Source organism: Peromyscus maniculatus, chromosome 15 (assembly GCF_049852395.1).
Source record: "Peromyscus maniculatus bairdii isolate BWxNUB_F1_BW_parent chromosome 15, HU_Pman_BW_mat_3.1, whole genome shotgun sequence".
NCBI lineage: Eukaryota > Metazoa > Chordata > Mammalia > Rodentia > Cricetidae > Peromyscus > Peromyscus maniculatus.
In genome coordinates, this window is record NC_134866.1 from 71206032 (window position 1) to 71229487 (window position 23456).

Consider the following 23456-nt stretch of genomic DNA (forward strand, 5'->3'; position numbering starts at 1 on the left):
CTAAATTCTGATCTTCCTGTCTCTAGCTCTCCAGTGATGGAACTGCAGGTGTGTGGCTGATTTTTTTTCTTTTTTTCTTCCTTCCTTCCTTTCTTTTTTTTTTTTTTTTTTGAGACACATCTCGTTATATAATTTTGACTGACCCGAGTCTCAAACTGAAGAGTTTGGCTTGGCTCTGCCTCCTGAGTACTGGGATTAAAGGCATGTGTCACCATATTTCTTCTCTCTCCTTCCTTCCTTCCTTCCTTCCTTCCTTCCTTCCTTCCTTCCTTCCTTCCTTCCTTCCTTCCTTCCTTCCTCCCTCCCTCCCTCCCTCCCTCCCTCTCTTTCTTTTTTCCTTCTTTTCTTTCCTCGAGACAGGGTTTCTCTGGGTAGCTCTGGCTGTCCTGGAACTCACTCTGTAGACCAGGCTTGGCATCAGACTCAGAGATCTGCCTGCCTCTGCCTCCCTAGTACTGGGATTAAAGGTGTGTGCCATCATTGCCCAGCCAAGAGCATATTTCTTGATCATTGAGGTTTTCATTAATGAAAAACCACTCTAAGGTCTATTATGTTATTCACAAAGCCTTTAATGCTACCAGGGACTATCATCCATTGTTGAAGGTTAGAGAGCAAAAAAACCCCAGGACATTTGTTAAAGCATAGTGTTTCATTTGCCAAGTATTGGGTAAAGAACTGAACTTGCATTCCGTGCAGCATGAGCTGTGTAGCTCTGGCTGGCCCAGGTTGTACAGAATTTGAGAAGATCTCCTGCCTCAGCCTCCCAAGCGTTGGAACTACAGGTGTGGGCCACCTGAAGAGTCGGCCTCTTTGGGAGGGGAGTAGGAAAGGGGGCGAGTAGTGGCCCAAGTCCAGTTTCGGGAGGGAAAAGTTCCGAGGCTGGCCCTTGTAAATGTGGCTGTCAGCTCTGCCCGCTAGCCGCTCTGGTCGGTTCGGTTCTGTCCTCCACAGAGCTGGAGCCTTGGTCTTGCTAGTTTATCATAGAAGAACGAGTTCTCTCTCTCTCTCTCTCTCAGGATCTGCTTACTCCATCTCTGTCTCTTCATGCAGAGTATCTTTAATTATTATTTGTATATGATGTGTGTGGAGGGGCGTGGCTGCCACGGTGCACACATGTTGAAGTCTGAAAACAACCTGTGGCGTGGGCACTCTGCTTTCACCTTGATGTTGGATTGAGTATTGAACTCAGGTTGCCAGGCCTGCATGGCAAGCACACACACATGTGCACACTCATGTGCACATACACACACAGACATGTACACGCACACATGTACACACACATGCACAGAGAAAGACAAATAAAAAATATAGACCACCTACCACAAAATCTTGATGACACCCCCAAGAATATTCTTCTAGTGCACTAGACATGTGGCCTGCTAGTACAGTGTATCACATCTTGTGTGCAGAGCATGTACCATGACCAAAGCTGAGGCTTTGGTCACAAAGCTCCTGTCCCCCTCTTCTTTGTGGGGTCTCATCCATCAGATGCTCTCACCTTTGGAAGGGGTCCAGGCACAGATTTATTCTGTTCAAGACTGATACTCTTTTGAAATTATGTGGCAGTATTATGAAACATTGAGGAAAAGAAAAATTACTGTTACCCAGAGAGAGCCATGTTCTGATATTCAATATAGCCAGTCATTTTTGTTTAATATATGTGATTTTATTTTGTAAAGCTGAGTCATTTCAGTCATTTTTAGTCTTTTCTTTAACTTTGAGCTTTTCTTTATTGTTTAATATGTATACTATTATATTGTTTAATATATATATATACCATTGTTTAATATATATATATATATACCATTTAATGTATATACTGAGTCACGGTTCTGACTTTTTTCTTGCTGTGTCTAGTTTTGTTTTGGTTGCAATGAATTTGAGTCCTATGCTTATCACTAGTATGGGCACTTTTAGTTTTGTAGTCATTTACATTTTTTTTAGTGTAGAAAATGCAAGCAGAATACGGTGGATGCCTGCACACTGCCTCAGCCCTCCTGTCGGGCAGTTGGTGGAGCTGTGGGCGATACAGCTCACAGTGCGCCGGTACTGGAGTAGTGGCCCAGCAGTATCTTATCTTGGCAGGGTTCACCACATTCCAGTGTTGGAGAGGTAACTCTGCCCCATTTTTCCCTTGCGCAGAAAAGCGAGTGAAGGTTGCTGGGTGAGCTGTGTGGTTGGTATGCAGGAGCCTCCCTCATGTCTGGATATCTGGCATGCAGGTGGCTCCCACACGTTTGTTTTCTTAGAATTCATGGTAGCTGCCCAGGACTAGCTGACAAATGGCTTTGGGCTGGGTCTTTGTGGTAGAGCAGAGTGGGATGAGTGCTGTGGAGCCACTGGTACGTAGGAAATGGAAAGAAGATTGTGACTCATCTCTGGGCTAAAGAGATAAAGTCACACCCCTGCCCTGCTGCTTGTTCCCTGCCTGCTGTTTTCCATGTCAGTATTGCCAGGAGATTTCCCTCAGATACGGGGTATCCGTCAGTGAATAGACTGAGTCCCATCAGCCTTATCAGTAGTTGCCCAAGTGTTTAAATGTAATTATCCTTAAACCTCTCAGAGGATAAAGCAATGATTATGATGGCATGGCTGCTTGTTATTTCAGAGCTGTGTAAGTCCAGTTGTCTGGATCCTTTGATACACACACACACACACACACACACACACACACACACACACACACACACACACACGGTGAGACCTTGCTGTGTAGCCCTGGTTGGCCTGTGTGGTGGTCTGAATAAGAATGGCCCCCATAGGTTCATATATTTGAATGCTTAGTTACCAGGGCGTGGCACTGTTTAAAAGGATTAGAAATTAAGAGGGGTGGCCTTGCTGGAGGAAGTGCGTCATTAGGGGCGGGCTTTGAGGTTTCAAAAGCGTAAGCTGGGCCCAGTGTCATCTCAGCCTGTGGACCAGGATGCAGCTCTCAGCCACGGCTCCAGTGCTACGTGTGCCACCAGGCTCCCGCCATGATGACAGTGGACTGCACCTCTGAAACTGTAAGCCAGCCCCAATTAAATGTTTTCTTTGGTAAGAGTTTCCTTGATCATGGTGTCTCTTCACAGCTATAGAATAGAGACGAAGACAGCCTGTTGCTTGCTGTTGGGCCAAAGTGGCTATGAATCCTCCTGCCTCTGCCATTTTAGTGCTGGAATGATAGGCATTCTTCTCCTTCTCCTTCTCTTTCTTTTTCCTCTTCCTCTTCCTCCTCCTCCCCCTCTTTCCTCCTCCTCCTCCTCATCATTTCTTCTTCTTCTTTTTTTTCTTTTCGGTTTTTCAAGACAGGGTTTCTCTGTGTAGCTTTGGAACCTGTCCTGGCTCTCACTCTGTAGACCAGGCTGGCCTCGAACTCACAGAGATCCACCTGGCTCTGCCTCACGAGTGCTGGGATTAAAGGCGTGCGCCAACACCGCCCGGCGCCATTTCTTCTCTTTTTTCTTTTCCCTCCCAGACAGGTCTTACCTGTATCCTAGTTTGGCCTAGAACTATGTACCGATAGCCCCGGCTGGCCTTGAACTCACCGCAGCCTTCTTGCTTCAGCTTGTGCAGTGCTGGAGTCAGGTGTGCCCCGCTAACTCAGCTAAGGAAGGCCCTCACACAAGCTGCTGGACCTTCGGTACCAGCCTCGCCTCGCCTGCGATTGCTTCTCCTTCCGGGACCACGCTCTCTAGTCCTTTGAAAAGGTGGTAAAACCTGCCTCACATGCCCATGCTCCAGTGTTCTTGGTCTTACCACAGGGGCTGAGAAGCGATGGCCCACTCCCCTGATGACTAAAGCCCATGTACCCTTTTACCACCCCAGGGCGGATGCCAGTGAGTTTTCATTTCGTACTGCTCTTTTTTGGTTGAGTTTAGTGTTATGATTGAATGTTGAGAGCAATGTTGGTGAAATTACCGGACTAAACCACTGTGATTGTCCTTAAATCTAGGCTTTCTGAGTAGTCAAAAGTGACCCTCTGTGGACCTAGTAAAAGAATATTTTAAAGCATTTACTACATCTTCTAGTTTGATATTAATTATTTTTCTTATTAATGATAATTTAAAATGATTTTTACAGTATAGCTGTGAGTCAGTGTAGTATGTATAGGAAATTCAAACAGCGGTTTGGTTTGATTATATAAACCATCTGCCTGCATTTTAAGAAGGCCTTTGCTCTTGGCTTTTCTTCTGTAGCTTGCCTTGTGAGATTAAAGTTGCTGAAGTGTTCGGAAAGCAGCTGCTATGGAAAAACTTAGTTGGACTGGGTTTGTATCACAGGGCGAGTTTTGAAGCTCTGTGGGTGTGTAGTCCTGTTACAGTACAGAGTGATTAGATAGCCTTCTTTGCTTCTCAAGGACACTGTCTAGTCAAAAGAAAAGTGGGACAAACTCATATCCACCCCCAAAGTCTTGTTTATGAGAAGATGGGGAGTCGAAGGGAAATCAGACTTCTGTTTACACAACATTTTTATAGACTGGCTAATTGCATTTGGAAACAAAGCTTGTGAGGTCTGTGTGGAATTTTCCCCCAGCCTTTTGTTCTTGGACGCTGTGAGTCCTTTAATGGAGGGCTGGCTCTCCTGACTTGCTCTGATCTCAGGAACAAGGAGGAATTCGGTCTTTTGTTCTTGACTTCATGCCCTGATCTGCACTGGTGTTCTCCGGGACAATGGCAGTGCTTTGTAACCATAGTAATGAGACTTCTCTGACATAGGATTCTGCATCTGTGGTGTTCCTCGCTTTGCAAGTGGACCCTGGGGCATGGTTGACTTACTCCATACTGCTGTTTTTGTGTTAGAGCTGACAAACTCCTTAAAGCAGCATGTCAGCTGATTGGGGATCCAGGATAATACAAATGAAAGGCTGCCACTCATCGACAGCTTGTGAATCGGTAGTTTTGTGGGGTACTGTCTCTCCTAAGGTGGCTTTCTTCACAGCTCACTGAAGGTTGTCCCCTCAGCTTTGGAGCTTTGCTCTCTGGGGAAGGAGAGTGGATAGGGTTGTGTAGGGTGGGACACTCCCCTCCGGAGCATGCAGAGTAAGTCCACATGAATGGGCTGGAGGTATCCCATGTAGCCCTGCATTTGTACACACAGCTATGTCTGTGTACCCTGACCGTGTTTCCAATAAGAAGGTCCATACTTTTTGCTTTGTCTCAGCCTTGCACAAGAATCTTTTATCCAAAACATAAAAGAATAAAAATAAAAGCGAGGGCTCAGTGAGATGGCGCAGCTGGTCAGGGTGCTGGCAGCCAAGCCTGGTGACGCGTGTTCAATCCCCGGGACCTGTGTGATTGGAGGAGAGAACTGCCTCCTGCAAGGTGTCCTCTCCCCCACTGCCATGCACGTAGAAGTCTGTACATCTCAGCGAGCTTCTGCCAGTTAGAGTGGCCGCTCTGAAGCTGTAGTTGGTGCTTCACATTGGAGTTTACACTTCCCATTATCAAATTTATTTTTAGGTGCTTAGCTATCACCCAAACCCGAAAAGTCTGTGACAGACTTAGAACTAGAAAACCAGCCCAGTCTGGCCTGGAACTCACTCTGCAGCCCAGGTTGGCCTCAAATCTGCAATCCTACTGCCTCAGTGTCCTGAGCCCACTATGCCAAAAATAACACAGTGTGCCTTTTTACCACACTAGAATTCATTAACCGACAAGAAGTGCGTGAGGTCTGCCAGCCTCTTGGCTACCATTTACCAGGTAGTCAGGGTTGGACCCTGCCCCAGGGCCACAGCAGGAGGATGAGTAGATATTCGTCATTGTCAAGGTTCTCACACCGCCTGGGAATGCAGCTTCATTTGACAGATTCTTCAGCACTGGGAAACAGAGCTGGACGGGGAGGCGTACAAGAAAGAGGCGGAGTGCCGAGGCTGCAGGCTGTGAGCATGAAGAGGACGCTCCACACAGCACTGGGCAGCTCTGGTGATGGCTGCACCATGGGGAAAGTGGAGCCTGCCGAGAGCAGGTGCCGAGGGGCTGGGGGGAAGGCAGGAAGGTGGGAAGAGCAGGGTATAAACAGAACACGTTTCTCACCTGGTCTGAGAGCCAAGTCTGCCCATTTTCCTCCTGCCTTCTTCCTCAATGTTGGCCTCACTGCCTGTAAGTCAGTTCTGCCAAAGGTCAGTTCTAATCATACCATCTCCGGTCTGATTTGTCAACCTGACAGGAGGTGAATGTGATGGATTTCCGAAGGGCTAGTCCTTTGGAAATGTCTCCTCTAGAGGCTGGAGAGATGGGTCTGTGGTAAAGAGCACTTACTCTTCCAAAGGACCCGAGCTTGGCTCCCAGCACCGCATCAGGTGCCTTTACAATTGCCTGTAACTCCAGCTCCCAGGAGATCTGATGCCCTCTTCTGGTCTCTAGAGGCACCTGCAGGTACGTGTGCATGCACACACAAATAAAGATAAGCCTTTCTTTTTTTTTTCTTTCAAGAAAAGAATCTCTTCTGTTAGCTTATGATTATAAATGTCAGGTTGTTTGACACATATTTGTAGTCATGTCTCCTTTATCATTCTTGATACTGGTCATATGTGTTCCTTCTCTGTTTAATTAATGTAGCTAGGATGTTTGTTGATTTATTACTGCTATTATTACCATCGTTATTATTGTGGTTCTGGAAATGGAAATCTAGGGCCCTGCACATGCTAGACAAGTCTTCTATCATTGAGCTTCATTCCTTTCTCTTATTTATTTGAGACAGGCTCTTTTTTTGCTACATATATCTCAGGCTGGCCTAGAAACATAAAATTAATAGATTTATAGATAAGATAACCCAAACTTATTAAAGCCTTCAAAATTAAGGAGTTTAATTTTTTTAACTTTTATTTATTTGTGTGTGTGTGTGTGTGTGTGTGTGTGTGTGTGTGTGTGTGTGTCTACACGAAGCGGCATGTGCTGGGTCAAAGGACAGGTGTAGGAGTCAGTTCTCTCCCTCATCTCAAGGTGTCAGTCTTGTGGCCAGCTCCTTTGCTGGCTGAGCCGGATGCTGGCCCTGCCCTGCTGGTTTACCGAGGCATCGTTGGCATGCACCACTGCCTGGCTCCAGCTTATTGCTCTTGTGGAAGATAAGGCTTTTTTGCTTTTCATTGGCAGCTTTCATCTCCTTCTTTTCTTTCAGTTTTGAGATAAGGCTTTACTCTGTGACTTAGGCTGGTCTAAGGCTCATGGTCCTTTTGTGCCAGCCTACCAAGAGCAGGGTTACAGGTGTGTACTGCCACATCTGCTACAATCGTTCATTTTCTATTTTGCTAACTTCTGCTTGGTTTGTTAGTTCTTTTTTTGGCTCTGTTTTTTTTTTTTTTTGACAGGGTTTCTCTGTGTAGCTTTGGAGCTGATCCTGGAACTCACTCTGTAGCCCAGGCTGGCCTTGAACTCAAAAGCTTGCCTGCCTCTGCCTTCTGAGTGCTGGGATTAAAGGGGTGTGCCACCACCACTGGCTAAATTGATCCTTTTGTCTTTGAAAAATGATCCCTTTGGTCTCTGGTAGTTAATACTTTCTGTCTTCAAGCTTTCGTTGGTGTTATGGCTGTGCCACTCGGTTGACACTCATCTCATCTGTCCCTGTTCTTGAAAGTTGTGTCCCTTTTAGACCTCATGTAGTCAAGTCTTGCTTTTGACCTAATCTGATGGTCTCTACCTTTGTGTGAGTACTTAGATCATTTACAGTTAATCTAAAAATTCATATTTTTGAGCTTAGAGCTATGAATTCTTTGTGTGTGTGTGTGTGTGTGTGTGTGTGTGTTGTGTGTGTGTGTGTTGTATGTGTGTATGTGTGTGTGTGGTGTGTGTATGTGTGTGCTCTGTGTGTGTGGTGTGTGTGTGTGTGCTCTCTGTGTGTGTGTGTGGTGTGTGTGTGTGTGTGTGGTGTGTGTGTGTATGTGTGTGTATGTGTGGTGTGTATGTGTGTGGTGTGTGTGTGTGTGTATGTGTGTGCTCTGTGTGTGTGTGTATGTGTGGTGTATGTGTGTGGTGTGTGTATGTGTGTGTGTGGTGTGTGTGTGTATGTGTGTGTGTGTGTGGTGTGTATGTATGTGGTGTGTGTGTATGTGTGTGCTCTGTGTGTGTGTGTGTGTGGTGTGTGTGTGTATGTGTGGTGTGTGTATGTGTGTGTGTGGTGTGTGTGTGTGTGTGTGGTGTGTGTGTTGTATGTGTGGTGTGTGTGTGTGGTGTGTGTGTGTGTGATTTAGAGAACAACCTACTAGATTTGCCTCCTTCCACATGTAGATTCCAAGGATTGAAGCAGGGATGGCAGCAGCTGCTTTACTGATGCGCCATCTTGCCAACCCCTTTTTATTTTATTTTTCACGGGGGCAGTTAGTTGGGTGTTTCCCACCGTCGTTCTGTTCTTCTAGCTCAGATGCTTTCTGAGAACCACGGTGTGCAGCAGGTAGGGCAGTCGGCATGCTGGGAGTGTTGCTAGAGGCCTGGGAGCCTCGCTTTGGTAGCAGGTGGGCAGGGGCTACCTGGCAAGTTGAGTCCTGGTTCATGTGCTGTCACTGAAAAGCAATCGAGCTGCATGTGGACAGTAGCAGAAATAAAAATTTATTGCAAGAAAATGGAATATACTGTCAAGTCTGGGTAGTGGACCATTTATGGGCCCAGAAGTCCCTAGGGTGGAGAGTGTTTTATTGTTCTGAGTTTCCTTCCTCCCCACGCCCAGAGTGGAGGTTTGAGCTTGATGGGTAACTCTAAGAGCTGTGTAAGAGCTGCTCGCTGACCATGCAGCTGCCTAGAAGTTACCTGAGAAGCCCCAACTGTCAGTGCAGGGGACACAGTCCATACAGTGAGCCTGAGGCTATTGCTGGGCGGGGGGCCGGGCCTAGCCGCCGGAAGCCTGTGCTCTTTAATTGGGCCTAAATGTGGACTTAAAAAGTTGCTTTCTTTAAGTGTTGATTTTGTTCCCGCAAGCAGCTTTAGTAAGATAGTTAGGAGGGACCAGGCAGCTACAACACAGGCGGGGGTAAAATGTCACGTGCCCAGGGGCCTGCATTTTAACCCTTTACGTTTCACTGCTCGTATCTGGCTGCCTATGGGTACTGTCACCAATAGACCAAGTTCAGCCATTCACCCCAAAACAAAAACCGCAAATGTAACGATGAAGTAGGAAAGCAGTTTATTGAGAAGGCTGCTGCGATCCAGCAGCCACACGCCTGCCTTCAAGGAGCTAATAGAGAGCTTTGGGTCGTATAGGGAAGGAGCCAGAGTCACGGGCTGGGGGTGGTGGGGCGGGGCAGGCATAGTGAAGCCGTCATGCTCCGACTGTAGTCTGCTTGGTTATGAGTTCAGGACAGACCAGCAGAGCAGCAAGAAGTTGGGCTGCTGCCTGCCCGAAGTTTCAGTTCCCACCACAGGAAGCTTCTCTGTCAGACCTGGGACCCTCGAGTCCAAGGTGTGACTGCAGTTGGGCAGACGGTGGTCTGGAGCTGGGCAGTGGATAGTGGGCAGTTAGCAATCTCTCGTTTATGATGCCCGGCAACTCCCGGAAATGTCTTAGTTGTGTATTGATGTGTTCAGTCTTGGAGGGGGAGGATTCCCTCCTTAGAGGAGTATTCTTTAAACGAACCTCATGTTTGCCTCCAGATTCTGCCCAGAATATAGGATAGCAAAGGGAGGCAAGTATAAAATGAAGGCGGGCGTAGTAAGCACGTATCCCGTTTCCCGTTACCCATTAGGCATCTGCAAGCCTAAGTGAGGAGTTGGCCTCTGTAAGTAGCAGTACGTATCAGAGGGACATTTTTTCCTTGCTGAGGATGACTACCAAGGCACAGGGCTTTGCATCGTGCTAAGCAAGGCCTCTGCTGCCGAACTGCGTGTTAGCCCCAACTGCCTGCCTGACTCTTAGAGTGTTAAAGTAATAGCACATGGGAATTAATTTTAAAACAGTACTCAAGTGACTGGAAGGTGCTTCAGGGCTTGAGTACTGCTCTTCTTCCAGAGAACCTGAGTTCGATTCCAGCACCCAGTGCCAGGTGGCAGGCAACCTCTTGTAACTCCAGATCCAGGGGAGTTGATGCCCTCTTCTGGACTCCAGGATGCTCACATACCCATACATGGCAGATACTCACATACACACACACACAAATAAGAATAAAATCTGCTCCCTCCCCAAATCAACCAACAAACAAAACCTCAGTGCTTTATGCTTTAAAAATATATGGTTAGTATAAGCATCTAGGCAATACGATTATAAAGAAAAAACTGTGACTTTTGATCCTAGGAAGAGCAATCCCTGTCAGTACTTGGTTGTGTTTCATTCAAGTGTTATAATAAATTGGACTGTTCTCTGTGTTATAATTTAATCTCATATAGGAGAGAATATTTTCAATATTGTAAGAATTCTTAAAAAGCAGACCTCTAGGCAAGAGAGATGGCTCAGTGTAGAAAATGTGGAAGGTAGGGACAGGAGATGCCAGGGAAAGCTGGCTAACTGGCCTGGAGAACTCTGCGTTCAGTTCAGAGATCCTGCCTTAATGGTCAAAGTGAAAAGTGATCAGGAAGATACCTGTCGTCAACTTTGAGCCCCACCAACACACTCACACGTGTGCTCATGTACCATCACACACGCAAACACACAAAACCTGTATGACCTATTTCATTTATTAAGATTAATATTTAATAAATAGCATACACATCTGTTTCACTATTTTACTTTTAGACATTCGGTGCATTAAAAAAGATCGTAAGTGTTATGATACAGTGCACGGGAGGCTTTGGTAGGTAGAGCTAAGGTGCCTGCCTCACAGTGGGTGAGAGACAGAGCTCAGTGAAGAGTTTTACTTGGTGGGGAAAGAGAGAGGGGAGAGAGGGAGGGAAGGGGGGGTGCACACTTCGTGAGAATAGAGAGAGGAAGGGGCAGAGTTTTCCTTTAAAAAGAGGTTTTTATGTCAGGATACAGGGCGACACCAAGGGGTGGGATTTCAAGGGTTGGATCAGAATATTAACAATAAATAATATCTCTTATGCTAGGCTTAGAGACCTGGAAATGGGGTGCTGCAGAAAACACTGGGCACAGTACACTGTGTACTCACACTGTGTGTGCAAGAAAAACCACAGGTCTCATGGGAAAAATTAACATGGGGCATAGCACTAAACATCAACACTTTGTCACTAACACATTCTTAAGGAAAAGGAAGCTAGAGGCTGGTGAGGTGGCTCATCAGTTAAGAGCACTGTCTGCTTTCCCAGAGGACCTGGTTTCGATTCCCAGCACCCCCACAGTGGCTCACAGCCGCGTGCAATTCCAGTCCAGTGGGTCTCACACCTTCTTCTGGGCTCGGTGTACACTAGATGCACAAGTGGTACACACATGCACATATACATCTATACCCATAAAATAATTTTAAAAAGGAACCTGGTGAAACTAGTGTTGACAATTTTACAGACCTAAGGTTGCTAAGAAATACCTAGGACTATGATAAATTTGTCACTTTGCTTTGAAAAAGACTTGGCGTGCTTGCAGAAATAGGTGCTGGAAGTTACAGCCTCAGGTTGCTGTGGCGTGGCGGGAGGAGGGGCATCGGCAGTTGGAAGGAGGCCGGTGCCCAGGTCTGCTATGGTGTGACCCAGCACCATTTCAGTTGTGTGCATCCGGAGGATGATTACGCAGCTTAGGTCGGCTGGGTCCTGTTCTCTGGTATCTCACCGAAAAAAACAGCGCTTCCTCTTGAGCTCAGATCATCCCTGACACACAAATCCTGTTGGAACGTGTGTACTTTGAAAATAAGAAGAGGATGAACAGCCTAGAAGCTCTGGACTTGCAGGCTTTCTTCAAAGGAGGATAACCCAGTCCCACTCCTGTTGAGACATGAGGTCTGGAATAGCCAAGAAGCCCTGAACTTTCAGCTTTCTTCATGAAGGATGTCCTCAAGTCACACTTCTGTTCAGCTGTGAGGTCTGGTGTTGGTCCAGCAGGCCCCCTTTGGATCTGCTCCCAGAAATTTGGTGCTGGAAGGATCTGCCCTTCTGACCCATCTGTGTGTTGCTTTCTTTTACTGTATTAAGCAAACAGCTCCAGAGGCAGGATCTTCCTGTCTGGAGTCAGCTTTTTTCATTGTTAGTGACCTCTGACTCAATCCTTCTTCCTGCTAGCTGCCCAGGCCCGAAAGAACTTGGCTGTGTCCTGCAGAGGGACACAGTATGACAGTCAGAAGGGATCGTACGGCCTTGTCAGTGTACAGCACAGCTTTCATCTCAGAGAATAAGAGAGAGTTTTTTTCTGGAAACCTTTCTGAGTGGTCATGACTTGGAACCACAGGTTAGGTTACCCCGTGTGGTAGTTTGAATGAGACTGGCCCCCGATAGGTTTGAATGCTTGGTCCTCAGTTAGTGGAACTATTTGAGAAGGATTAGGAGGTGTGGCCTTGTTGGAGGAGGTGTGTCACTGGTGGTGGGCTTCGAGATTTCAAAAACGCATGCAGATCCAGTCTTTCCTTCCCTGCCTGCAATATGAAGATCACGTGAGCTCTCAACTCCTTCTTGCCACCAGCTCCCTACCATGACCACCATGGGTTAACCCCTGAAACTGTAAGCAAGCCTCCAATTAAATGCTTTCTTTAAAGTTGCCTTGGTCGTGGTGTCTCTTCACAGCAAAAGAACAGTAACTCAGATACTCCAAGTTCCCTGTTGCCACATGGAAGTGGTTCCATAGTTTTACAGAACAAAGACAGTTATGAATTAAGGGGGCAGCTACAGCAAGAGAGAGGGAGCTTTTCTCTAGGCCTCAGATGTTAGCTGATGACATTGTAGCTTTCAGGTTGGTGGAAGTTAGTGGTCTGCTAAATTAATACATTTAAAAGGCTTTTATCCAGTAGTCACTGGATGTTAGTTCTGACACAGAGGTGGGTGAGCAATGGCTGTCGAGGCTACAGCTCGCCCGAGATGAAGAGATTGGACCCGCACTCTTCCAGCCACTCCACATCCCAGCCCTTGTCATCCTCTGTAAACACAGCTGCTTTCCAGGATTTCCTTCAGAGCCTCCGGCTCCCAAGTCACAAAAACTCCCAGTTTGGCTGTTAGTCCCGCTGTGTGAGCAGTTGAAGTGTCCACCTGATCCATAAACAAACCGGGACACTAGCAGAGGGGGGTGTGGTGTGCTCTGGAGTTGGGAGGCGTCACCCCGAAGCCTGCAGCTGCCCAGGTTCCTGTGGCATGCTGCCAAGCCTCCAGGTGCTCTCCAGGTGCTGCGTTTATAGGAGCCTCAGAGTCCCGGAGGCCACAGCTCATCTTCTGGAGCCAGAAAGATGTGCGCTCGCCTCCAGTAACTAAGGGGACCAGGCTCCCAGCATGAGAACTCTGTCAGGGCCCCACATTGCCATGCAGCTTGCAGCAAGGACAGCTGCCCTGCTCCTCTGGCCCCTCCCCTCCTGCAGCACACCAGTATGCAGTATGCAGTAAACAGTACATCTTGAGAGTCAGTGGCTGGGCGTCCGGCTTTTTTCAAAGCAACCCAACAGAGCTCATGGCTATAAATTTTAAACATCATCTTGTGGTTTAAATCTTGTATTGGCTTTTTTTTCTTCCATGTTGTATTTTTCTGTGATAAATTTGGTTTAAGCGTTTTGTCTTTTTATGCCTCTTAAACTCCCGAGCAGTTGCTTACTTTGTTGTTATTGTTCCAGAAAATTCTACCCTGTATGTGGATCACGAGATTTAACAGAAAACAGTCTTTACAAATACTTTTGTACCCTGAGATGTACTCTGGGAAAGCTGCAGGTTGCTGAGTAAGGGAAATTAGGCCACTTCAACAGCACTGGCTAACCAATGAGGAACCTTATGCAAATCATTTTGCCCAGCAGTGGCTTCTGGCTGGAGGCTTTGGAAAGCTTGAAGCAGTAAATTACTTCCTTATGGTGGTGGTGTTGGGGGGGGGGTAAGGGCTGCTGCACTTGGAAGTTTCCTGCCCAGTGGACCTGCCTCGAACCCTTCTTATCCCGCAGGGGTGAAGTGCAGAAAGCGGACTCCTCAAACGGGATGCTGCTGCTCCTTCAGGCTTCTTCATACGAGGCCAGGGCATGTTCCCATTGGGAAAAGGTCTTTTTCTTCCACTCAGTGCCCTTTAAAGAAAGTCTTTGGGAGTATAAAAATTAGCGACTTGTGTACAAAGTCTAGAGCTCCTGATGGAAAATATATCTATTCTAAGGCAGATACAGTGGTACAGTCTGTAATCCTGGAAGGCAGAGGCAGATTCCAGCTAGCCAGGGCTAGACAGCAAGAAGATGTCCCAGGAAACCCCAGCCCAAGGCAAACCAACAACAAACCCAAACAGAGCACCCCACAGCTGCTGAGGCTGAAAGACTGAGCATTTAACCAGCCTCAGTAATGCAGTAAAACCTGTCTAAAGAATAGTCTCATATGTGTAGTCCCCCCCATATATGTAACATGTAATATCCATGTATAATACATAACAGGATGTATTATAGAGAGCCTGTTAGGTATTGATAAGAGACAGTAGAGAAAAGCTGTGACGTCACTCTGTGAGCTGAGACACCAGAGGTGAGCATCACCAGCCAGGGCCTCGCTGAAGAGGGGCGCTGGCTTTTTGGCTGAATCAGTCCTTTCATTCTTTCTTTTTTAAAAACTATTTTATGTTTATAAACGTTTTGCCTGTGTGTATTGTACGTGTACCATGTATGTATGTATGTGCCTGGTGGGTGCCCTTGAAGGTCAAAAGAGGATGTTGGATCACCTGGAACTGGAGTTGTGAGCTCCCAGGTAGGTTCTGGGAATTGAACCCAGGTCCTCTACAAGAGCAACAAAGCTCTAAATCACTGAGTCATCTCTCCAGCCCGGGCATTTCTTTCTTAGGAAGGAAGTCCATGCCTAGATCTGTTCTTTGTGGAACACTGCCTCAGCTTGTATCAGGCCCGTGGGATATAGTGGTACTGCTCAGTTAAAGACACTCAGACCTTTGGGTACAGATCTCTTCGTACAGCTTAGGTCTGCAGAGTAGACTTGTCCTGCTTCTAGTCCTGTAAAATTGACGGACAGATTGGGACCTAGACGTGCGTATGTGTCTGAGGACACAAGGTTGGACTTTAATAGTGGCTGCAAACCTCAAGGGCATTGTGTTCAACAAAACAAGCCCGGTATAAAAGGACAAATATCTATGACTTCATTCAAATGAAGTAGTCGAGGTAGTTAAAAACAAAACAACAGGCCCGTGGTTGTGGTAGTGGCGGTGTGCGCCTCGAATCCCAAGCAGAAGCAGGCAGATCTCTGTGAGTTCAAGACCAGCCCGGTCTACAAAGCGAGTTCTAGGATAGCCAAAGCTACACAGAGAAACCAAACCAACCAACCAAACAAACAAAACAGCCCCCCCCCCCCAACAACAGAAATGGGCTTTCTAAAGGTTGGAGGGCAGGAAGCATAAGGGGCACCTGTGTTGACTAAGGATAGTGAATGTCCTTAATGCTGATGAACTACAGGCATGAATGTGGCTAAGGTGACTTAATTTTAAAAATGAGATAAATTTGGGTGTGTGGAGGGGAAGAGATGGCTATGGCAGTGTGAAGTAAGATTTTCCCCCTTGCTGGAGGGAGTTGGAGGACAGACATGGTGATGTATCCTGTTTGCAAAGGAGAAAAAGCACAGGAGTACTTCTTTGTGTAGATCCCTGTGCAAGCAAGGACGTTTCTGAGAGTTATCTGGCAGCAGCGATCTCTACAGAAGATCACTACAAGAGGTTGGAGGGTAGGCGGTATCTCTCTTAATTTGAGAGGTCGTTATGCTGTCCAGGTTCATCTTGACACATGTTGGTTGCTTTTTAAAAAATTCAAAACTTCTTTCAGCAAAGCCAAATGTGTAAAAGTTGGCATCTTACATAATTGCCTTCCCCAGAGTTTGATAGTGATTTTGATATCCCTGCCCTTGGAGAGGCAAGGGATATAGGGAGTCCTGGTGCTTGATGCCTTTAGAAAATGGGCTGGACCGTATCAGAGTCAGGCCACTTTTGCACAGGACGGAAACCGAGATGCCAGGCTGGCTGCACATCTGGTGTGACTGTGGTGTCGCTTATTTTTATCTGCATGCCCACAATTTACATATGTAAATGGAGGGTTCCCCCCCCCTAAAGTACTGAAGTGTAAATAGAACTACAGAAAAGGAGTGTGCCACCCAGAGCAGTGGGGGTGAAGATAGTAACTCAGCTGTCACATTGCTTTGTCTCTGTTCCAGCTGGGCTGTGGGCTATCAGCAAGTATCATTCCCAGTGCTATTCTGGTGCAGGACAAGGAAACAGACATGGGAGCCCCCGGGTTAAGACTGAGCCATTTCAAATGTGCGCTCTCAAGAAAACTAAACGTTGAAAGGGCCATAAAACACTTCATGTAAACTCTATAAAGCCTTTTACAGCAGGCTTACAACTTCAGGAACATGAAGTGCTGCTAATTTGCCTTTGGGGGCACTTTGTGCTTAAATGAACAGGTGTGCAGAGACCCTTCTGCACAGAGAAAGTGGGCTCGGACAGATGCCTAGCTCCCACTTCCCTCTTGAGCAGCCATGCCTGACCACATAACTTAAGAAACCCTATTGTATTGTCGTTGGTGGTAGTGTGTGTTCGAGCAGGCGTGGGTCCGGTGTGTAGGAGAGCAGGTGTGTGTGTGCCGTGCTGCGCACGCTCAGGTCGGAGAACAGGCTTTTGGGAGTTGGTCCTTGCTTCTCACTGTGGGTTTTGAGGACTTGAATGCACATTGTCAGGGTTGCAGAGCACACATTTTTCACCGCTGGAAAAAATGATCACTATTTAAAACATTGAAATGCACAGAGTACTTACGGAGAGGAAGAATGGGCCAACTTGATGGCACAAACCAATTTTTTAAAAAATCGTTATTTGACAGTGTAAAACATTTTTTTTTATCCTAAAAGAATACCAGATTAGGTTTTACTTTTTAAAGATGTGTTGAGGGAGGTGGCTGGAGCGGAGGTTCAGCAGTTAAGAGAACTTCCCGCTCTTCCGGCAGACCAGTGTTAAGGGAAATTGGCACAGGTGTGAGCATACATTCACACAGACAACACAGACAAGACATATGTAAAAATAAAAATCAGTATTTGCCGGGCGGTGGTGGCGCACACCTTTAATCCCAGCACTCAGGAGGCAGAGACAGGTGGATCTCTGTGAGTTCAAGGCCAGCCTGGTCTACAACGTGAGTTCCAGAACAGCCAGGACTGCTTCACAGAGAAACCCTGTCTTGAAAAAGCCAAAATAAATAAGTAAATAAATATTTAATGAAAAATTTAAACTTCAGTTATTTATGTTTATGTGTGTGGGTGTTTTGCCTTTCTGCATGCCTGGTACCCTCAGATCAGAGGAGGGCTTTGCATCCCCTGGAACTGGAGTTACAGATGACTGTGAGTTGCCGTATGGGTGCTGGGAATTAAACCCAAATCCTTGGCAAGAGCAACAAGTGATCTTCATGCCAAGCCATCACTCCAGGCCCCAAATAAAACAAATCTTAAACAAACGCCTGGCAGCTCCTCCTGAGGAGCCCATATCCACCCTGGGTTATGTCTTACTTTCTGCCAGGCTTCTTTGAAAAGCCTGCAGTCATGTTCTCAGGGTTGTCTGTCTGTCCTGAGTGCTGCCTTTTCTTAGTTGAGCCCTCCTCCTCAAGCCTTCGTTAATTCCTTTATAAAACCCCAGCCCCCAAAGTTTGTTTTTGTTTTGAGAAATGACCTCATATAACTTAGGCTGACCTTGGTCTTACTGTGTGGTTGATGATGGCCTTGAATTTCTGATCCTCCCCCCTACATCCCCCAGCTGCTTGGATGATAGGTGTACACCACCATGCCCAGTTAAAATCGATTATAGTTTTTAAGAAGTTTTGTTGAGGACCTGTGAGGTGGTTCAGGGAGCAAGAGCTGCTGAGCCCGACAATTTGAGTTTGATCCCTAGTTCCCACATGGCAGAGGAGAGGACTGACTCTCCAAAAGTCCCTTACCTCCACATTTGCTGTGCCCTGCCCCGTCATATATGCACATATAATAAATAAATTTAAAAAGCGCCCTTTTAAAAAGTTATATTGAGTTGGTGTTTATGTATCATGTAGCCCATCCACTGAAGGTGCACAGTTCAGTGGTTTTGTTTGTTTGTTTGTTTGTTTGTTTCTGAATACTTAGAGTTGTGCAGTCATTCTCACAATGTGAACTTCCGTCGCCATGGCCGTGGGTGACAGTTAATGCCAGTTTTCCTCCAAGCTCACTCTGTCCTGGCGGTTACTACACCACCTGCTGTCCCTATGGCGGGCCTCACTCTCTGGACCTTTTGTGTGAGGGGAACCTTATGACACATGGCCTTCGTAACTGCTTCTCCCATGTGTGTTTTCAAGGTTTGTGCATGTTGTCACCCCTTTGCTAGGAAAAATACCGTGTTTTTCCATTCACCAATTGGTGATCGTTTCAGTTATTTCCACTGCGCGTTGCTGTTTGAGACAGGCTTTCACTCTGTGGCCCAGGCTGGCCTGGAACTCACGTCTGTCCAGCAGGGTGATAACCTCAAATCTGACACCAGCATTTGATACGCAGATTGCAAGTCTGTGTGCCTCCTCCCCTGCCCCTCATCTGCTGGGATTACAGGTGTGTGCCACCATAGCTGGCCAAAATCTGATTGTTTTAAATAACGCTGTTTCCGGTATTTTTTCCTACAAGTTTTTTGTAAGAATGTGTGTTGATTTCTTTCAAGTCTATATGTAGGGCTAGAAATGCTGAGTCATCAGATTTAACCCTTTGGGAGCCATCAAGCAGGAAAGAGACTCACCACCAGTGTCCCAGGGCACCAACTTCTGCAGACCCTTGTCATGTGCCCTTAACCCTTAAATGGAAAGGCCATCCTGATGGTGTGAATGTGTACTGATGTCTCGCTTTGGCTTTGCTTTTCCTGACTGTAAACTCCATTCTAGGATGAGGGCTTCATTGGGCTATTCTAACCTCACAACAAGGTTGCTTTTGCCTTAAATCAGACTGTTCTTGTAACAGGAGTATGGATACTAGAGTGTTGGTGCTGTGGGCTGGCTGCCCAGGTATCTAGTGTCTTCCCAGAGGATAACAGAGAATTGAAGTCCAGGGACGAAGAAAGTAAGAACGCAGAAGACATGAAGACCGATGTTTCTTGAAGCAGAAGCAGAAGGCACCTTTTGGCATGGTGGGGTCGCCAGAGCTGGTGGATCGTCTAGCAGACCCCGAGCTGGTCTTCTATAGGGCCCCTGGACTCCCTCCTCTTTGATCCCCCCCTTTTTCTGTCTTAATTCCCCCCCCCCTCCCATTACTGCATCTCCTAGCTGGTCCAGATGGTCCTTGGCCCAGAGAGAGAACAAAGGCCAGTGAGCGGACTTTCCAGCTGCAAAGGGGGGTGTTATCGCTCTTTGTAGTCCAGCTGCTGTGTGGGCAGGTGGTCCTGGGCTGTCCTGAGCAAGGCCTGAGATGAAGCCAGTAGCAGCATCTCCACGGTCTCTGTTTTCACGACCTCTTCCCCGATTGCCCGAGCCCTGCTAACACCTCACCTTCTTAGGACCAGAAGAGTTGAACTCAAACAAGTGTGGCTGCAGTCTGGCTGGACAACACTGCGGAGGAGTCCAGTCTTTCTGAGCAGGCTCAGACCACCAGGAGACGGAGAACTGTGCTGCATTGCACAGATAGTTGGTCCTAAGAAGGGAGAGGCCACACCGGAGAACTTACATCTTAGCGGAATAATTAGGTGTCTGCCTCGCCATCCAGATGTGAGTCCCACACAGATGTCAGCCCCATAAGACCTACCCTCTTGCCTTTTAACCACTGTGGAAAGAGCTTTCCCTGCCTCCCAGCAAAGCCCTCCCTCCCAGAGAACACTGCAGCTGCAACTTCTGTGAATTCATTCACAACCTACGTGTCACCAGCCTGTCACTGTTTTCCTGCACAGAACTCGTGACTCAGAATGCTAGGTGTCCTTTCATGAGCTTATTGCCCATTTGTACCTCTCCTGGAGACATGTCCCCTTGGATCCTTTCTCAGTTCTTAGTTTTAAGAGATCTTCATATATTTTGGATTCCAGGTATGTCCTTCCTGAGGTGGATGATTTGTGAATATTTTCATTCTGTGTGTTGTCTTTTCTGATGATATGGGTTTTAACAGAAAAGTTACAAATTTTGGTCAAGTATGCATAAAAAACTGTTTTTCCTGGTTTTGTTTGTGCTGTAGATCTTTTTTCAAAAATCCTTTTGCCCAAATAAAGGGTTAAGTCTTGTTTTCTCTTAAGGCTTACACAATTTTAGATCTTACATGTAGACCTTAGCATGAACTTATGTATAATCAAGAAAATGTTCCACTTCACTCTTCTGAATTCAGATACTCAGGTTTAGGCACATTGGTTGAAATGACTCTTCTTCCCTTCATTCCTTATGTTGACAAGATTAACTGTCTGCAGATGATCAGATTTAGTTCTGAACACCCAGCTTTCCTACTTAAAAAACTATTTTTGTTGCTGTTTTTTGTTTACTTGTTTGTTTTGAGACAAGTTCTCACTATGTAGCCTTGGCTGGCCTGGAAATTTCTCTTTAGACAAGGCTGTCCTCAAAGTCACAGAGATCTGTCTGCCTTTATCTCCCAAGTGTTACACATGTACCACACCCCATATTTTTATTATTTTTTTAATGATGTGGGTGGGGTGGGGTGGGGGTGGGTGTGCACGTGTACACACGCATATGGTAGCTGATTTTTGTCAACTTGATACAAACCTAGGCATCTAGGAAAAGGGAATCTCAGTTGAGAGTGGCCCCCTTCAGAGTGGCCCCCTGTAGGCAAGTCTCTGGGTGGTATTTTTGATTAGTGATTGGTGTGTGGGTGGGCCAGTCCACTGAGGGCAGTGCTACCCCTGGGCTGTGGTCCTGGTTACCCTGAGTAAGCCTGAGATTAGGCCAGTAAGCAGTGGTCCTCTGTGGTCTCTGCTTCAGTTCCTGCCCTGACTTCCCTTAGCGACAGACTCTGACCCGAGAGTTGTAAGATGAATAGACTCTTCTTCCCCGAGTTGCTTTTGGTCACGGTGTTTTACCTCAGCACTAGAAAACTAATGAGGCTATTGTGTGTGGGCCTGGGCACTTGAGTGCAGGGGCCTGTGGAGGAGGCCAGAGATGTGGGATCTCCTGAAGCTGGAGTCACAGGCCTTGTGAGCCACCCGACATGGGTGCTGGGAATGAGACTCAGGTCCTCTGCAAGAGCAGTGAGTCCTCTCTACTGCCTGGCCATCTCTTTTTAGTTTTAAAATTGTCCCACAGAAGAACTCGTTTGAGGTTTCAGTGTGGTGAAGCAGCAGTCACCTAGCTGGGGACTTAACGTTGGGGACTGGGGACTGGTTTTTCTGAGATGGTTGACTCATCTCTGTGAGTAAGAACAACATTAAATGTTCATAGGCTTGCAGTAGATTCTGGTGGAGACCTGAGAGATGGTTCTGTTTACACACAGTCACAGCATATACTGTAGCATTTGTTACTGGACCATCCATCCGTCAGGAAGACTGCCCCGAGACCTGGAGTCATCAGAAGTGCACTCCCCTGCCTTAGGATCATCTTCAAGCTCTAGTCTGATATATTCATTTACTAAACAGTAACTTTATTGGAAAATACATTTTGATTTAAAAAATAATTACTGATTATTGATTTCTTTTTTTTAAAGTGTGGTTCTGGGCCTGGAGAGAAAAGGCCCGTCAATAAAGTATTTGCTTTGTAAGCATGAGACCCAATTCCAACCCCCGAACCCATATAAAAAAATGCCAGTCATTGGCTCCTGCTTGTAATCCCAGTCCTGGCCAGGCATGTAGATCCCTCAGGTTCACTGGTCAGCCAGACAAGACTATTTGGCCAGTTCCAGACCACTGAGAGATCTTTTCTCAAAAAAAAAAAAAAAAAAAAAAAAAGTGGCTGTCACCCGAGGAATAACATCTTCACATGCGTGGGCACGCGTGCACCTGTACACAGGTACACATTCAAAGTGTGATTTTCCTGTTCTTTTTCACTTTGGTAGGCTTGGTAGGACATTCCTTAGGCTGGCTTTGGTGTTGCTCCCAAGTTTGGTCCTGTCTTCACCTCTGCAGAGTTGTGGCTGTGATCGTCTCTCATTGCCAAGAGTCCAAGCTTCCCACAGCCACAGTGGAGGTAGTGGCAGTGGCCCCCTCAGCAGCTGGGAGAACCGGTCCAGGCGTCACAGCATCTGTCACAGGACTCGGCAGCCCTGCTGCATATGTGAGCAGTTGTCTTGGTTGATGTTCATTATTTGTTCTGCCTGGTCCCTCCGGAAAAGGATAACCAGGAGTTGAAGGTAGACATGCAAAAAGGAGTCCTTTGTTGGTTTTCTTTTGTGGGGCCCAGATATAAAGTTTGAATATTGAAGCTGTTGCAGATTGTCCCGAAGATTGTCCCTCAGAGGAAGGGCATCTTTGTTTTCCCGTCCCCTGAGATTTCCTTAAGCAGGGAGAGAAGCCACCAGGTAAGCCACCCTGAGCAAGTGTCACCGATGAGTTGTGTTTGAGGAAGCGAGACTGCTGTCCTTGGAAGCCCAGGCTGTGATGATGCTGGGCAGCTTCCTTGTCTGGAGCGCTAAGATCGGTGCAGAGGATTGGAGAACCCGCACTGCGGGGAGCCGCCTCTGACTCCAGCGAGTCAGCTCCCTGCTGCTTTCTGATTGTGACTTCCCTGCCTGGTGCGCTGGCCCGGGCTGTGAACCCTAGTACACCCTTCCTTTCTTCAGTTGCTTTTGTTCCCTCAGGTCCCCGTGAACTAATGCCACGTGTGGGCGGCTCTTGGTGGCTGCTCTTGGTGGCTGCTCTTGGTGGCTGCTCTTGGTGGCTGCTCCCGGCTAGAGGAGGCTCCACAGCTGTGCAGGGTGCGGTTCATGGAACTGAGCTCCTCTGAGCGCTTGAGGAGAGTTACTGGACGTCTCTCCCTCAGGTTTTCTCATTTGTGGAGAACCGGACTTGACATGGCTCCTGTTTCTTCTATCCTGTATCTTCTACTTATTTTACATTTCCCTGAATTTTTCAAAAACCATCATATATTTTGGGTTTTGTCATGATTTTTAAAGTAGCACATATTCACGCAAAGTATTTTAAAGTGGTACTTTCTTATTCATGAGAAGTATTTGAAATTGAGAGTTTGCGTTGTGGGCTGTGGGAGGATTAAATGAATCTGTACCAGTAGCTGGGGACCCCCTCTGTTAGCCTATTTTCTAGTACATTAGCAAATAACCGAGGTAAAAGAGGAGAATTTGTTTTTCTCTTGGCTTCAGAGGGTCAGCTGTCAGTCACTTGCTCGGTGCTCTGGGCCGACAATGACATGATACATCATGGAGGAATACATAGTAGAGAGGTTGGCTGTCTTAGGGGACCATACAGTTAGGAAGAGGTTGGGGGTACCCAAACCCCCTTCAAGGGCACCCACCCCAGAACATTCTTTCCACTAGGCTCCACTGCTTAAAGGTTCTGCTTCCTCTCTTTAGCCCGTAGTCTGGTGTGGGACACAC

The 23456-nt window shown here is 46.9% G+C and overlaps 1 protein-coding gene across 2 annotated transcripts in view; it reads left to right on the forward strand.

The window, feature by feature from the left end:
* Serinc5 (serine incorporator 5) overlaps window positions 1-23456 on the forward strand; it is a 108491-nt gene that overhangs the window by 8566 nt on the left and 76469 nt on the right. The window lies entirely within an intron of this gene.